Source organism: Pinus tabuliformis, chromosome 1_2 (assembly GCF_031772625.1).
Source record: "Pinus tabuliformis cultivar Carrire ecotype Pingquan chromosome 1_2, CPIR1, whole genome shotgun sequence".
NCBI lineage: Eukaryota > Viridiplantae > Streptophyta > Pinopsida > Pinales > Pinaceae > Pinus > Pinus tabuliformis.
This window is the reverse complement of record NC_142298.1, coordinates 517,590,391-517,608,452: the sequence shown is the minus strand read 5'-3', so window position 1 is coordinate 517,608,452 and position 18,062 is coordinate 517,590,391.

The following is an 18,062-nucleotide window of genomic DNA, read 5'->3' as shown; positions in this document are numbered from 1 at the left end:
TACTTTCTCAAGTTTGGTGCTCTTCTTTCCCTGAAACTAATTCCAAATCCAAACTGACAAAAAGTTGTGAATTGATACTCATCAGATTTTTTTATCATTGAGGCCTCTATTTTCCTTCAATTTTTTCTATTTTTCCTTCAATTTTCCTCGCATGCAATTTTGTGACCTTTCATCTCCATTTTCTCCTATTTTCCTTTATTTCATAAATAAATGCCAATTAATACCTCTTTTTGTTTTCCGATTTCCTTAGCCATAATAAACCAAAGTGACACCCACTAGGATGTTTTTCCCAACATTCATCTTGGAATACATGTCCCATGACCTTGCTATTATTTTTCCTATATTAAATTTATTACATGAAATTTTAACCAGAGGTTTTTACAACAAAATATTTTTACTTGCAACCCTTTCGCCACTAGAAAATATTCAATGTAAATTTTTGAAAGGAATATGAATATAAAGTGACCTTTATTTTTCCTCAAGTATAAATTATGCTTATGATTTTAAATGGAGCCTTTATTTATTTTGTAATTGCAGAAAACAATTACTTATGGTAAATAATAGTTAAGACATGTATTAGTTCTTCTTATTTGTTTATTGTTTCTTTTGTTTGGAAAGAAATTTGTTGCACCTCTTCCTTTCATTTACACTATGAAGGGTTTCAGTTTGTATATTGTATTCTTCTTTCTTTCAATTGTTATCGAAGATAGGAGAAAAAAGAAAGATCTTCAACCCGTTGTTTCTCTATAACTTAGTCCTTATACTCTTTGATATCTTAATAGATTCTTTGATCAATTTTATACAAAAATGGTATCACAGGAATTTATATGTAGTCACAAATCCTACCATGACTCATATGTACAAATACAACTTTTATTTACTAACTTTAAGGTCAGTGGAACCTGTTTCCAGGTGATCCAGATCTTTTCACTTCAAATATATATACATAATTGCATTTTAAAGGGCATGTAACCATAAGATGCATACACATAAAAGAAGTGGAAATAAACGACAACCATGAGAAGCAAAGACTCAAACAAATTGATAATGGAGTTCACCCAATGTGGGTTATGCTTCGGACCCTGCTCAATGTGGGGAGGCCTCTTTCATTAATCTTCAACAAAAACAAATTACATGTATGTACAAAAGACACCTTATCCTCCACTTCTGGGGATGGCTTAACAATGCACACCTCTGCTGAATAAATGGACTACCCCGTTGAATTCCTGGTGAAAAATCATAAAAAATGACTATAAACTCGACCCCTTTCTGCGTAAGTAAAAATCTGGACCCTTGGGAATCTCAAAGATTCCTGAAAGATTCTTTCTCGCGGATTGACTAGAATTTGGCTGTTCATATGAAGAAAATGATCACACCATCACGCTCCTTTCGAAAAATTGAGAAGAATAAGCATAAAATCGGCCTAGTTCTAAAACTATAAATTTCGGGCCCCTAGGGAATCTCAAAGGTTCCTCAAGATTCCATAAAGACTATGCTCTGCAGGTTGGATGAAATTCGCTACTCAGATCAGAAAACTGATCGCACCATCTGACTGCTGGCGAAATTATGGCTCGTTTGAGTATAAACATGGCATGAATCTGACACTGAAATTTTGGCCCCAAGGGAATCTAAAGATTCTTCAATGATTCTGCATAAGAATATTCTTTGAAATATTCTCAGTCAAAATATTCCCTCAAAATTCATGCCCCTCCTAGGCACAGCTTCGCTCCTAGTTCTGCAGCTAGTTCCTCTCCCCGTTCATGAGGTCGAATGGTTAAATTGTGGCTTTCTATATAAATATTAGCATAAATCCCAACGTGGTTGATGGATGGACTGGTTGGTTGATGCTAAATAAAGTATTCGGTTGAAAGAGGTCTTGGGGTCAAACCTGCAGGTCTCCCACCACACCTTGTCATTTATTTTTTTAAATGGTTGGTTGTTGAATATGGGGCCACCCATTGGCAGACGGGTTGGCAAGCCGGGAAATTTCGACTTTGAAGTGGTCATATATATATATAGATGGTGGTAGGGTTGGCGGATCTTCTAGTCGGGTGGCCCGCCACGCAAATATATATATATATATATATATATATTAAATAAACAATCAATTCAAAACCATTGACAATTTTTTTCGGGGGTCACCAACAATTTTATGTAGGCAACAATTTCACTAGTTCCGGTCGCCAGAAACTATCGCCGCAAAGTGTCAAATTTTTGCCTCTTTACTTTCACCAAATTTAATGGCTCCACCAGATTTAGTCAAACTCCAAATTTAGTTGGCGCTTTGCTAACTTTAACCAAGGGACCAAGCTGACCAAAACTTTGACTGACCATAACTTTCAGATATGAACTCGGATTGAGGTGTCGTTTGCGTCATTGGCAAGTTGGCGACGAGATATTTGATCTGAACCTAGTTTCAATACAACTCAAAAACTTTTATTTTTTAGTCTTTCCTCAACCCTTTTTGATCACTGAGTATTTCTAAAGCCACCTAGATCATTCCTCCCCACTAAGGAGGTTTTTGTCCTCTAAAATTATGAATATAATATGCAATATGTTGTGCTCTCTTGTCTGCACAACAAATTCCATGACATACCACACTTCCTTCACCTTTACCTTTGTTCTTCAAAGCCATAAGTGATGAACCAACACGTGTATCCTCTGCAAACTTGTAGTACAATATTTGTAAACTACATGTTCAATCACATGACCAATCATGACCCAAGCATCCCAATACTTGCCAATTGTTTATAACACACACTCTTTGGTCAAGTGTACATCATAATAGAAACCAATACCCTAACTATCAACAAAAATAGGTCAAAACATCATCATATTTCTTTCATAAGTGATGGAAAACACATCATCATTTTTACAATCATTTCGTAACATATGATTTACAATAATATGCCCACAACAAGATACTATATCTAATAAAACCATCTCTCACTCAACAAAGTGAATGGGTCATCTCCCTATGGCTTATTCGCTTGTTGAACATCTTCACCAGTTGGTTCCTTCATATGTGCTTTCTAGTCATGAAGTATCTGACATGTGGCTTTTTGATGCCCATCCTTGTTGCAGTAACTACAATGATTCTTTCTCCTTCAAACGTTTTGTAACATCTTGGAACGCTTATTTCTGTTGCACCTCTAATGAGTTCCCGTGGAATCCTCACTATCACTGGAATGTGATGAGGTGCTCCCATAATCTGTCATTGGTTGGTCACTGGTTGTCTTGGAGAATTCTCCAACCTCTTTTTTTACATACCCAAGTCCTACATAACAAGGCAATTCCTCCACTTTGATGGGATTCACAATGCCCTGGCCATTAATGTCGAGGCCCTTCCCTTGATACCTCATCTTATTCAACAATTTTGATCCAATTCTTGTAGTATGTTTCTCAAAACCAGTGAAATCATCATCATAAAAATAACATGAAATTGAAGAATCACTTTTTACCTCACACTTGTTATGTTACAACTTTTCCAAGGCCTCCTCCTTAGCTTGTAGCTGATGTTGTAACCTTCTTTTCTCCTTCTCTACTTCTTGTAGGAGTCTTCTTAGTTCAAAATTCTCCGCCTAACTGCTTTGGTTGATCTCTTCAAGTTCTTGGAGCTATGTTGTATTTGGTGTTCTCCTTATTCTTGGCACAACATTTGTTGAAATATTTGTCTCATTGCTCGAATCAGAACCCAAGTCGATAGGTCCATCTTTTGCAATCCCAAGAGCTACAATCTTCATTTCATCACCTGAGTCTGATCCATGCCAATTGATCCAACACCTACAAATCATGTATTTGTGATCTTCTCATCATCCTTTGACTCAAATTCTTGATCTTGTTGCACAATTTAAACTATCTTCTGCTTCTCTTTTCTATCGTTCCTCTTTGGCCTCAATTCTGGATGCAATTTCTAGCAATGCTCCTCATCATTCCCTTCTTTCTCACAATGAGTATAAGAGGGCTTTGCTTCTTTTCTCTTAGTTTTTGTTTCCCTCTTTGGGTGGTCATCTTGCTCATGCTTCCCCCTGCTTTCAAGATGTACAACCTTCACACTAGCTTCATCAAGAGTTTTAGGTTCAAATAATAACAATGAATGACACAAAAAACTATGCAAAGAGCCTATATATTCCATCAATGTCTTAGGAGAGTCTAATGTAACATTCAATGTTAATGCCTGTTTCCTAATCTCCTATGTAAAATTTTAAACATTTTGACCTTTACTTTGTTTAAAATGTTTCCATTCTATCATGGCCTTCTGTTTGTAACCCAATGGGTAAAACTGTCCTCTTAAGCATAAGCAAACTCATACCAAGATGACAGAAGTTTACGACTACTCTTACTACCTTTCTGTAGCTTGCCTTCCCACCAGATGAGAGCAGTGCCACTAAATCGAAGGGATGATACCTGGATCTTGGCTTCATTCTATTTGATTCGTTGTATGTGGCAGTGTACTTCAACCTGTCTCATCTAGTTATCTAGCTTTTCTGCATTAGATTCTCTACTAAACACAGGCAAATAAAACTTGACATCCAACTTGAAAAATGGCATTTTATGAGTTTTTCTACCTCTAGAATGACGAGAAGAGGAAGAAAAATAACTTTCATTAGAAGATGGAGAGGGAGGTTCAGGAGGCTCTTCTCCTCCTCCTTCTTTGGTTTTGTTATTGTCTTCTCATACTCTGCAAACAATTTGTCCATTTTTTTTGCCATGGCATAGAAAGCCTTGCAATAGTTTCACTCTTCCTCTAACTGAGCATCTTCATCTTCCATTTTCCATCTTTGTGATGCATGCCCCATTTCTAGATCAAAGGACTTAAGTTTTCCTTCACATCTTTGGAGTTTTTCCTGGTTATCATACACTTGCAATTCACATTAATAAAGTACCTGCTCTATTGTCAAACTCGATCTGGATCTTTTAACTTCAAAGATGCATAAATAATTTCATTTTAAATGGCATGTAACCATAAGATGCATACACATAAAAGAAGCGAAAATAAAAGACAACAATGAGAAGCAAAGACTCAAACAACATGATAATGGAGTTCACCCAATGTGGGTTACTTCTCTAGGCCCTGCTCAATGTGGGGCAACCTATTTCATTAATTTTCAATGAAATGAAATTATATGCATGTCCAAAAGACACCTTATACCTCCACTTTCGAGGATGGCCTAAAAATGCGCACCTCTACTAAAGAAATGGATTGCACCATTGAATTATTAGCGAAAAATCATGAAAAATGACTGTAAACTTGGCCCCTTTCCGCTTGAGTCAAAATCTGGACCCCTGGGAATCTCAAAGTTTCCCCAAAGATTTCTTCTCGCGTATTGACTGGAATTCAGCTGATCAGATGAAGAAATTGATCACACCATCATGTTCCTTTTGAAAAACTAAGAAGAATGAGTATAAATTCAGCCTGGTTCTGAAACTGTCAATTTCGAGCCCCTAGGGAATCTCAAAGATTCCTCAAGCTTCCATAAACATTTTGTTTTGTAGGTTATCTAAGATTTCGATGCTCAAATTGAAAAACCGATCATGCCATCTGACTCCTGGTGAAATTTTGGTTCGTTTGAGTATAAACTTGGCATGAATATGACATTGTGAAATTTTGGCCCTAAGGGAATCTAAAGATTCCTCATTGATTTTGTATAAGAATATTCCCTCAAAATCCGGTTCCACTCATTATTCTGCAATTCGGTCCTTCATTCATTAGGTCAAATGGTTAAAGTGTGGTTTTATATAAAAATATTGGCATAAATCCCAATGTGGTTGTTGGATGGATTGGTTGGTTAACAGTAAATAAAGTATTCGGTTGGAGGAGGTCTTAGGGTCAAAACTATGGGCCTCCCACCACACATTATCTTTTATTTTTTTAAATGGTTGGTTGTTTCATATGGGGCCGCCCATTGGCAGGCCAGGGGGGTTCGTTTCCCACTGGCCTCGTTGACTTCAAAGTGGTCGTTGTTATATATATATATATATATATATATATATATATAGATATATATATATATATATATTGGAAGGTCCACTAATCCAGTGGCCTGCCACCCAAATATATATATATATATATATAAAACAATCCATTCAAAATCGTCAACGAAAGTTTTGGGGTCACCGACAATTTTAAGTAGGCGACAATTTCGTCAATTTTGGTCGGTGAAATCAGTGGCTTCAAAGTTTTAAATTTTTGCCTCACTAAATTCCGCCAAATTTAGTCAAGCTTCAAATGTAGTTGGTGCTCTGCTAACTTTAACCAAGGGGCCTAGTTGACCAAAACTTTGACTGGCCATAACTTTATGAACTCAGAATGAGGTGTCATTTGCACCGTTTGAAAGTTTGCGACGAAATCTTCAATTTGATCTTAGTTTCACTGAAAGCCAAGAACTTTTAGTTTAAAGTCATTCTCGAGCCATCTTTGTTCATTGAGTGTTTATGGAGCCACCTAGATCACCGAGACTTGTCGTACACCTCCCAGTATAAATATCTAAGGATTCATGATTGTTCTAGGCAATGGATAGACTTGACACTGTCCAACAAAGAAGGGAACTAACATAAATCCATTCATAGTAAGATGTTTTCATTATCATATCATATTATCATCATTAGATTCAAACACTTACACAATATAATAGGAAATAAACATATACAAGAAATTTGTTCCAAACATATTTTACTTATCTGTTTTCCAGTTTTTGAGTCTGCCACAAAAATTACAGGGGAAGAATGCTCTACCCAACCAATGAGAACCAATATCCTTTACGAGAACCCCCAAACCAACTTCACATCCATAACAATTTTCAACATGCAGACCATGCCATATCCAACCAAGAACATTTTTTGACCCAACCAAGTTCAATCTAGAGTTTGAAACTAAGCACACAGACTTTAGTTCAGAATTCCACTCTCCAAATAGCTCAAGAATCCCTTACTTTGACAGTGTCTTGCCTCCCTCAACAACATCCTATCTAAGGGTATCAAGCTTAACAACTTTATTCTCCTCTCTTGTGCCTCCTCCAACGAGGCTCCAAGATAAGAAGGTTACTTTATTTTTCCCTCTCACCCTCTTGGCTCCCTTTTCCCTAACTGAGATAATTTATCTTTAGGGAGAGGAATAACTCTCTTTCAATTATCTGGCATGTGAAACTCTCATTTAACAATTTTTCCGACCGTAATTTTAATGGCTTACCATATACAATATTTATCAATAAAATTTTGAAAAATAAATATTTATTTTTATCACTTATTTATATTAGGCCTTCCAAATAACTTTAGCAAAAGTAAATTAAATATTTACAATTAACTAAGAGGTATTACATTTAATCTGTAAAATTCAACTCCCAAGGGGTTTTTCAAGATGTTGAATTCTTTTATACACTCAAAAATGTATTTTAAATAACAAAAAAGTCACATTTTTGCTTGAAATTATATAAAAAAACTATTTCATTTATAAATTAAACTACACTTTTATATATAGTCTTATATACTTCAGTGATTATATAAAATAATTTTGTAAAATCAAAATTCATTTTAAATAATACTGGTTATAGATCAGTGATACTATATATATAAGCCAAAAAAATGTTTTTTTAAGTTAAAATTTATAAAATATATATATATATATATAGATAGATAGATATATATAAACAATTTTTTTTTTTTTTTAATTGATGATTGTAATATTGTGAGACCAATATTATCTTATTATGACTTATATTATGAAGGGATATTGAATTTCAAGGAGAAACCTATTTTTTAAAACTCATTATTAAGATAAATTTAATCAAGATATTTGTTTTATTTATATATATTTTTAGTTTATAAATTTAAAAAATTAAGTATTTTATAATTAATTTAATTAAATATTAAAATCAAAATTTAAATTTAAATAGTTTATAAGGTTAATATATAACGATAAAGTGTTTAGTTTAAAAATTTATGGATAAAAATAAATGTTGCTAGTTTGAAATTTTATAGGCAAAAATAAAAGCTACATGTTCAAAACTCCATGAGAAAAATCAAACCATGTTAAGTGTTGGTACGGCCCAAATCAAAATTATCCTAATTGATTGTTAACAACTTAAATGCCTTTAAATTAAGAGTATTCAAACCACAAATTAATAATAAAGTTATTTCAAACTCACATAAACAAACCAAAAAAAATAAATTTACATAAATAATATCTAAATCATTATATAATTTATTTTACGATAAAATTTACAAATTTTTATTTTATTTATTCTTTTATTAAAAATTATACATGAGGAAAATGTTTTTAAGCCTTATATTCAAGAATGTCGGCGTGAAAGCTTTCACTTTATTTTACTTTATCCAGGCGAGAAAGACATTTTTATATTTTAAAAAGTTTCTAGAAATAAACCATTAATTAAAAAAACATCAATTAACATTCTATGTTTATCCGGGCGAGAAAGACATTTTTATATTTTAAAAAGTCTCTAGAAATAAACCATTAAAAATATGAACTATAATATACAGGTGTAAGGTTTTCCAATTTATATTGTTTTTATTATTTGAAAATAAAAATATAATTAATAATAAAATAATCAGAAATAAAATATATGTTTTAATATTATATAAAATATTATATAAAATAAAAATAAAAAGCTTCCATGTAATTTTAGAAATTAAAAAATGTAAATTATTATAAGAGTGAAGAGTTAGCAATAAAGTAATTACAAATAATATAATAGTAAATATCATCACAATATTATAATGGAGTCAAAGAGGTAATTGAGTAAGTTTAATGGTTAAGAACACGTGTTTTCTCTAAAAAGATTACAAGTTCAAAATCTTTTAAAATAAAATATGTATGTCTTCGTAAATTTAACAGTGAAATTATTATACAACAAAAAAAATATCTGAAATATTAATTTAAAATACGAAATTAAACATGGAAAGATCTGCCAATTCATGCCTCCATAAATATATTTAATATATGAAAATGGTGTGACCCACACTAAAATAAATTTCTAAAGCAATCGTATCATGTGTATCTGACATACATACAAAAGGAAAAGCCAAACATCGCTGAAAAATGCACACCTCTGCTGAATAAATGGACTACCCCATTGAATTCTTCGCGAAAAATCATAAAAAATGACTATAAACTTGACCCCTTTCTGCTTCAATAAAAATCTAGACCCTTGGGAATCTCAAAGATTCTCGAAAGATTCTTTCTTGTGGGTTGACTAGAATTTGGTAGTTCATATGAAGAAAATGATCACACCATCACGTTTCTTTCAAAAAATTGAGAAGAATGAGCATAAAGTCCGCCTAGTTCTAAAACTATCAATTTCAGCCCCTAGGGAATCTCAAAGATTCCTCAAGATTCCATAAAGATTATGTTCTGCAGGTTGGATGAAATTTTGTTACTCAAATGAAAAAACCGATTGCACCATCTATTTGCTGGCGAAATTTTCGCTCGTTTGAGTATAAACTTGGCATGAATCTGACACTGAAATTTTGGCCCCAAGGGAATCTAAAGATTCTTCACTGATTCTGCATAACAATATTCTTTGAAATATTCTCAATCAAAATATTCCCTCGAAATTCATGCCCCTCCTAGGCACGACTTCGCTCATGGTTCTGCAGCTAGTGCCTTTCCCCGTTCATGAGGTCAAATGGTTAAATTGTGGGTTTATATATAAATATTAGCATAAATACTAATGTGGTTGATGGATGGACTGGTTGGTTGATGGTAAATGAAGTATTTGATTGAAAGAGGTCTTGGGGTCAAACTTGTAGGTCTCCCACCACACCTTGTCATTTATTTTTTTAAACGGTTGGTTGTTGAACATGGGGCCACCCATTGGCGGGCGGGTTGGTAAGCCGGGCAAGTTCTATTGCCGCCAGCCCCCATTGACTTCGAAGTGGTCATTTATATATATATATATATATATGGTGGTAGGGTTGGCGGATCTGCTAGTCGGGTGGCCTGCCACCCAAATATATATATATATATATATATATATATATATATAAACAATCAATTCAAAACCATTGACAAATTTTTTTGGGGGTCACCAACAATTTTATGTAGGTGACAATTTCGCCAGTTCCGGTCGCCAGTTCCGGTCGCCAGAAACTATCGCCACAAAGTGCCAAATTGTTGCCTCTTTACTTTCCCCAAATTTAACGACTCCACCAGATTTAGTCAAACTCCAAATCTAGTTGGCACTTTGCTAACTTTAGCCAAGGGGCCTAGTTGACCAAAACTTTGACTAACCATAACTTTCACATATGAACTCGGATTAAGGTGTCATTTGCGTCGTTGGCAAACTGGCGATGAGATATTTGATCTGAACCTAGTTTCAATACAATTCAAAAACTTTTATTTTTTAGTCTTTCCTCAACCCTCTTTGATCACTAAGTGTTTCTAAAGCCACCTGGATCATTCCTCCCCACTAAGGAGATTTTGGTCCTCCAAAATTATGAATATAATATGCAATATGTTGTGCTCCCTTTTTTGCACAACAAATTCCCTGACATACCACACTTCCTTCTCCTTCACCTTTGTTCTTTAGAGCCATAAGTGATGAACCGACACCTGCATCCTCTGCAAACTTGTAGTACAATATTTGTAAACTACATGTTCAATTACATGACCAATCATGACCCAAGCATCCCCATACTTGCCAAGAGTTTATAACACACACTCTTTGGTCAAGTGTACATCATAATAGAAACCAATACCCTAGCTATCAACAAAAAGAGGTCAAAACATCATCATGTTTCTTTCATAAGTGATGGAAAACACATCATCACTTTTACAATCATTTCGCAACATATGATTTACAATAATATGGCCATGACAAGCTACTATATCTAATAAAACCATCTCTCACTCAACAAAGTGAATGGGTCATCTCCCTGTGGCTGATTTGCTTGTTGAACATATTCCTAGTTGGTTCCTTCATAGGTGCTTTCTGGTCATGAAGTATCTAACATGTGGCTCTTTGATTCCCATCCTTGTTGCAGTGACTACAATGATTCTTTCTCCTCCAAACTTTCTGGACCATCTTGGAACACTTATTCCTGGTGCACCTCTAATGAGTTCCCATGGAATCCTCACTATCACTGGAATGTGATGAGGTGCTCCCATCATCTGTCGTTGGTTGGTCACTAGTTGTCTTGGAGAATTATCCAACCTCTTTTTTACATACCCAAGTCCTACATAACAAGGCAATTCCTCCACTTTGATGGGATTCACAATGCCCTGGCCATTAATGTCAAGGCCCTTCCCTTGATACCCCATCTTCTTCAACAATTTTGATCCAATTCCTGTAGTATGTTTCTCAAAAGCAGTGAAATCATCATCATAAAAATAACATGAAATTGAAGAATCACTTTTTACCTCAGGCTTGTTATGTTGCAACTTTTCCAAGACCTCCTCCTTAGCTTATAACTGATGTTGTAACATTTTTTCTCATTCTCTGCTCCTTGTAGGAGTCTTCTTAGTTCAGCATTCTCCGCCTAAATGCTTTGGTTGATCTCTTCGAGTTCTTGGATCCATGCTATATTTGGTGTTCTCCTTATTCTTAGCAGAACATCTGCTGAAATATTTGTCTCATTGCCCGAATCAAAACCCAAGTCGATAGGTCCATCTTCTGCAATCCCAAGAGCTGCAATCTTCGTTTCCGGGTGCAAGCCCCGGAAGTGATGATTGACGCTATGTGATTTATTTCACTAGTTTCAATCCCACTTCTTCACCCCTGTGAGCATCACCCGATGCAATGAGTGCTGAGTGAACTATTCAAATCATGAGAAATTAGTCACTTCTGACTACCTCTCATGGAAATGGTCATACGTGAATGACTTACTTAACGCAGTTGAATCCCAAAAATGATATCTAATATAATGCACTGCGTAAATACCCTATACTTAAATTCAAAAAGAGTGAAGGGATCTCTACTTGAATGGTTCATGAGGCACAATACTTGCTAAGGTTCTGCAAATGGCTTAGAAAGCTAAGTGGGCTTGATTGTGGGGAAAACTCCACAGTTAAGCGCGCTTGAGCCAGAGGCGATCTCGGATGGGTGACCTCCCGGGAAGTCCTGGTTACCGGGTGCAAGCCCCGGAATTGATGATTGATGCTATGTGATTTATTTCACTAGTTTCAATCCCACTTCTTCACCCCTGTGAGCATCACCCGATGCAATGAGTGCTGAGTGAACTATTCAAATCATGAGAAATTAGTCACTTATGACTACCTCTCATGGAAATGGTCATACGTGAATGACTTACTTAACGTAGTTGAATCCCAAAAATGATATCTAATATAATGCACTGCGTAAATCCCTTATACTTAAATTCAAAAAGAGTGAAGGGATCTCTACTTGAATGGTTCATGAGGCACAATACTTGCTAAGGTTTTGCAAATGGGGTAGCAAGCTAAGTGGGCTTGATTGTGGGGAAAACTCCACAGTTAAGCGCGCTTGAGCCAGAGGTGATCTAGGATGGGTGACCTCCCGAGAAGTCCTGGTTACCGGGTGCAAGCCCCGGAAGTGATGATTGACGCTATGTGATTTATTTCACTAGTTTCAATCCCACTTCTTCACCCCTGTGAGCATCACCCGATGCAATGAGTGCTAAGTGAACTATTCAAATCATGAGAAATTAGTCACTTATGACTACCTCTCATGGAAATGGTCATACGTGAATGACTTACTTAACGCAGTTGAATCCCAAAAATGATATCTAATATAATGCACTGCGTAAATCCCCTATACTTAAATTCAAAAAGAGTGAAGGGATCTTTACTTGAATGGTTCATGAGGCACAATACTTGCTAAGGTTTTGCAAATGGGGTAGCAAGCTAAGTGGGCTTGATTGTGGGGAAAACTCCACAGTTAAGCGCGCTTGAGCCAGAGGCGATCTCGGATGGGTGACCTCCAGGGAAGTCCTGGTTACCGGGTGCAAGCCCCGGAAGTGATGGTTGACGCTATGTGATTTATTTCACTAGTTTCAATCCCACTTCTTCACCCCTGTGAGCATCACCCGATGCAATGAGTGTTGAGTGAACTATTCAAATCATGAGAAATTAGTCACTTATGACTACCTCTCATGGAAATGGTCATACGTGAATGACTTACTTAACGCAGTTGAATCCCAAAAATGATATCTAATCTTTGTTTCATCACCTAAGTCTGATCCATGTCAATTGATCCAACACTTGCAAATCCTATAGCTATGATCTTCTCATCACCCTTTGACTCAAATTCTTGATCTTGTTGCACAATTGCAATTGTCTTCTGCTTCTCTTTTCTATCGTTCCTCTTTGGCCTCAATTCTGGATGCAATTTCCAGCAATGCTCCACAACATGCCCTTCTTTCTCACAATTAGTACAAGAGGGAATTGCTTCTTTTCTCTTAGTTTTTGTTTCCCTCTTTGGGTGGTCATCTTGCTCATGCTTCCCCCTGCTTTCAAGATGTGCAACCTTGACACTTGCTTCATCAAGAGTTTTAGGTTCAGATATTAACAATGAATGACGCAAAAAACTATGCAAAGAGCCTATATATTCCATCAACGTCTCAGGAGAGTCTAATGTAACATTTAATGCTAATGATTGTTTCCTAAACTCCTCTGTAAAATTTTAAACATTTTGACCTTTACTTTGTTTAAAATGTTGCCATTCTATCATGGCCTTCTGTCTGTAACCCAATGGGTAAAACTTTCCTCTTAAAGTAGAAGCAAACTCATACCAAGATGACAGAAGTTCACGACTACTCTTACCACCTTTCTGTAGCTTGCCTTCCCACTAGACGAGAGTAGTGCCACTAAATCGAAGGGATAATAGTTGGATCTTGGCTTCATGCTATTTGATTCGTTGTATGTGGCAGTGTACTTCAACCTGTCTGATCTAGTTATCTAGCTTTTCTGCATTAGATTCTCTACTAAACATAGGAAAATCAAACTTGACATCCAGCTTGAAAAATGGCATTTTATGAGTTCTTCTACCTTTAGATTGACGAGAAGAGGAAGAAAAATAACTTTCGTTGGAAGATGGAGAGGGAGGTTCAGGAGGATCTTCTCCTCCTCCTTCTCTGGTTTCGCTATTGTCTTCTCATACTCTGCAAACAATTTGTCCACCTTTTTTTCCATGGCATAGAAGGCCTTCTGATAGTTTCGCTCTTCCTCTAACCAAGCATCTTCATCTGCAATTTTCCATCTTCGTGATGCATGTCCCATTTCTAGATCAAAGGACTTAAGTTTTCCTTCACATCTTTGGATTCTTTTTCTGGTTATCATACACTTGCAATTCACATCAACAAAATACCTACTCTGATATCAAACTCGATCTGGATCTTTTAACTTCAAATATGCATACATAATTTCATTTTAAATGACATGTAACCATAAGATGCATACACATAAAAGAAGCGGAAATAAAAGACAACAATGAGAAGCAAACACTCAAGCAACATGATAATGGAGTTCACTCAATGTGGGTTACGTCTCTAGGCCCTGCTCAATGTGGGGCAACCTCTTTCATTAATTTTTAGTGAAATAAAATTACATGCATGTACAAAAGACACCTTATACCTCCACTTCCAGGGATGGCCTAAAAATGCACACCTCTACTGAAGAAATGGATTGCACCATTGAATTCCTAGCGAAAAATCATGAAAAATGATTGTAAACTTGACCCTTTTCCGCTTCGGTCAAAATCTGGACCCTTGCGAATCTCAAAGTTTCCCCAAAGATTTCTTCTCGTGTATTGACTGGAATTCGGCTGATCAGATGAAGAAATTGATCACACCATCACATTCCTTTTGAAAAGCTAAGAAGAATGAGTATAAATTCGGCCTGGTTCTGAAATTGTCAATTTCGAGCCCCTAGGGAATCTCAAAGATTCCTCAAGCTTCCATAAACATTTTGTTTTGTAAGTTAGCTGAAATTTCGATGCTCAAATTGAAAAATTGATCGCACCATCCGACTCCTGGTGAAATTTTGGTTCGTTTGAGTATAAACTTGGCATGAATATGACATTGTGAAATTTTGGCCCCAAGGGAATCTAAAGATTCCTCATTGATTGTGTATAAGAATATTCCCTAGCAAAATATTCCCTTGAAATCAGTGCCCCTCCTAGGCACGGTTCCGCTCATTGTTATGCAATTCGGTCCTCTCTTCATTCATTAGGTCGAATGGTTAAAGTGTGGTTTTATATAAAAATATTGGCATAAATCCTAATGTGGTTGTTGGATGGACTGGTTGGTTAATGGTAAATAAAGTATTTGGTTGGAGGAAGTCTGAGGGTCAAAACTATGGGCCTCCCACCATAACTTATCATCTATTTTTTAAATGGTTGGTTGTTGCATATGGGGCCGCCCATTGGCAGGGAGGTTCGATTCCCACTGCCCTCGTTGACTTCAAAGTGGTCGTTGTTTTATATATATATATATGGGTGGCAGGCAACTGGACTGGTGGACCTTCCAATATATATATATATAAACAATCCAATCAAAACCATCAATGAAATTTTTGGAGTCACCGACAATTTTAAGTAGGGGACAATTTTTGGGGTCACCGACAATTTTAAGTAGGTGACAATTTCGTCAATTCTGGTCGGCGAAATCAGTTGCTTCAAAGTTTTAAATTGTTGCCTCATTAAATTTCGCCAAATTTAGTGGCTTCGCCAAATTTAGTCGGGCTCGAAATTTAGTTGGTGCTCTGCTAACTTTAACCAAGGGGCCTAGTTGACCAAAACTTTGAATGGCCATAACTTTCACATACGAACTCGAATTGAGGTGTCATTTGCACCGTTTGAAAGCTTGCAAAGGGCTCTTCAATTTGATCTTGGTTTCATTGAAATCCAAGAAATTTTATTTTTAAGCCATTCCTCAGCCATCTTTGATCATTGAGTGTTTATGGAGTCACCTGGATCACCGAGACTTGTCGTACACCTCCCAGTATAAATATATAAGGATTCATGATTGTTCTAGGCAATGGATAGACTTGGCACTGTCCAAGAAAGCTTGGAACTAACATAAATCCATTCATAGTAAGATCATTTCCTTATCATATCATATTATCATCATTAGATTCAAACACTTACACAATATAATAGGGAATAAACATATACAGGAAAATTGTTCCAAACATATTTTACTTATCTGTTTTCCAGTGTTCGAGTCTGCCACAAAAATTACAGGGGAAGAATGCTCTACCCAACCAATGAGAACCAAAATCCTTTACAAGAACCCCCCAAACCAACTTCACATCCAGAACAGTTTTCAACACGCAGACCATGCCAGATCTAACCCATAACATTTTTTGATTCGACCAGGTTCAATCTAGGGTTTGAAACTGAGCACACAGACTCGACTAGGTTCAATCTAGGGTTTGAAACTGAGCACACAGACTTTAGTTCAGAATTCCACTCTCCAAATAGCTCAAGAATCCCTTACTTTGACAGTGTTGTCTCCCTCAACAACATCCTATCTAAGGGTATCAAGCTTAAAAACTTTATTCTCCTCTCTTGTAACTTCTCCAACAAGGCTCCAAGATAAGAAGGTTACTTTGTTTTTCCCTCTCACCCTCTTGGCTCCCTTTTCCCTAACTAGGATAATTTATCTTTAGGGAGAGGAATAACTCTCTTTCAATTATCTGGCATGTGAAACTCTCATTTAACAAATTTTTCCAACCGTAATTTTAATGGCTTACCATATACAATATTTATTAATGAAATTTAGAAAAAATAAACATTTATTTTTATCACTTATTTATATTAGGCCTTCCAAGTAATTTTAGCAAAAGTAAATTAAAATATTTACAATTCACTGAGAGGTATTACATTTAATCTATAAAATTCAACTCCCAGGGGGTGTTTGGAGATGTTGAATTCTTTTATAATGTATTTTAAATAACAAAAAAATCACATTTTTACTTGAAATTAAACTATACTTTTATATATAATCTTATATACTTAAAATTATTATATTAAATAATTTTATAAAATCAAAACCCATTTTAAATAATATTAAATAATATTGGTTATATATCAGTAATAATATAAAAAAAATAATGTTTTTTTAATTTAAAATTTATTATATATATATATATACTTTTTTTTTTTAATTTAAAATTGATGATCGTAATCTTGTGAGCAATATTATCTTATGATGACCAATATTAGGGAGGGATATTGAAATTCAAGGAGAAACCTATTTTTTAAAACTTATTATTAAGATAAATTTTCAATTAACATATTTGTTTTATTTATATATATTTTTAGTTTATAAAAATAAAAAATTAAGTTTTTTATAATTAAATATTAAAATCAAAATTTAAATTTAAATAGTTTATAAGGTTAATATATAATGATAAAGTGTTTAGTTATTGGTTAAAAATTTTATGGATAAAAATAAAGGTCATTGGTTTGAAATTTTATAGGCAAAAATAAAGGTTATATGCTCAAAATTCCATAAAAAAAATCCAACCATTCCAAAGGTTGATATGGCCCAAATAACATGTTGATATGACCCAAATCAAAGTTATCCCAATTGATTTTGACAACTTAAATACCTTTAAATTAGAACTTTTCAAACCACAAATTAATAATAAAATTATTTCAAACTCACATAAACAAACAAAAAAAATTAAAATAAATTTACATAAATAATATCCAAATCATTACATAATTTATTTTACTATAAAATTTACAAAATTTTATTTTATTTATTTATTTATTAAAAATTATGTATAAGGAGAATGTTTTTAAGCCTTATATTCAAGAATCTCGGCGTGAGAGCTTTCACTTTATTTTACTTTATCCCGGTGAGATAGACATTTTTATATTTTAAAAAGTCTCTAGAAATAAACCATTAAAAATATGAACTATAATATACAGGTCTAAGGTTTTCAAATTTATATTGTTTTTATTATTTGAAAATAAAAATATAATTATGTTTTAACATTTTTAATTTTATTTTAATAATAAAATAATCAGAAATAAAATATATATTTTAATATTGTATAAAATAAAAATAAAAATCTTTAATGTAACTTTAGAAATTAAAAAGTGTAAATTATTATAAAGTGG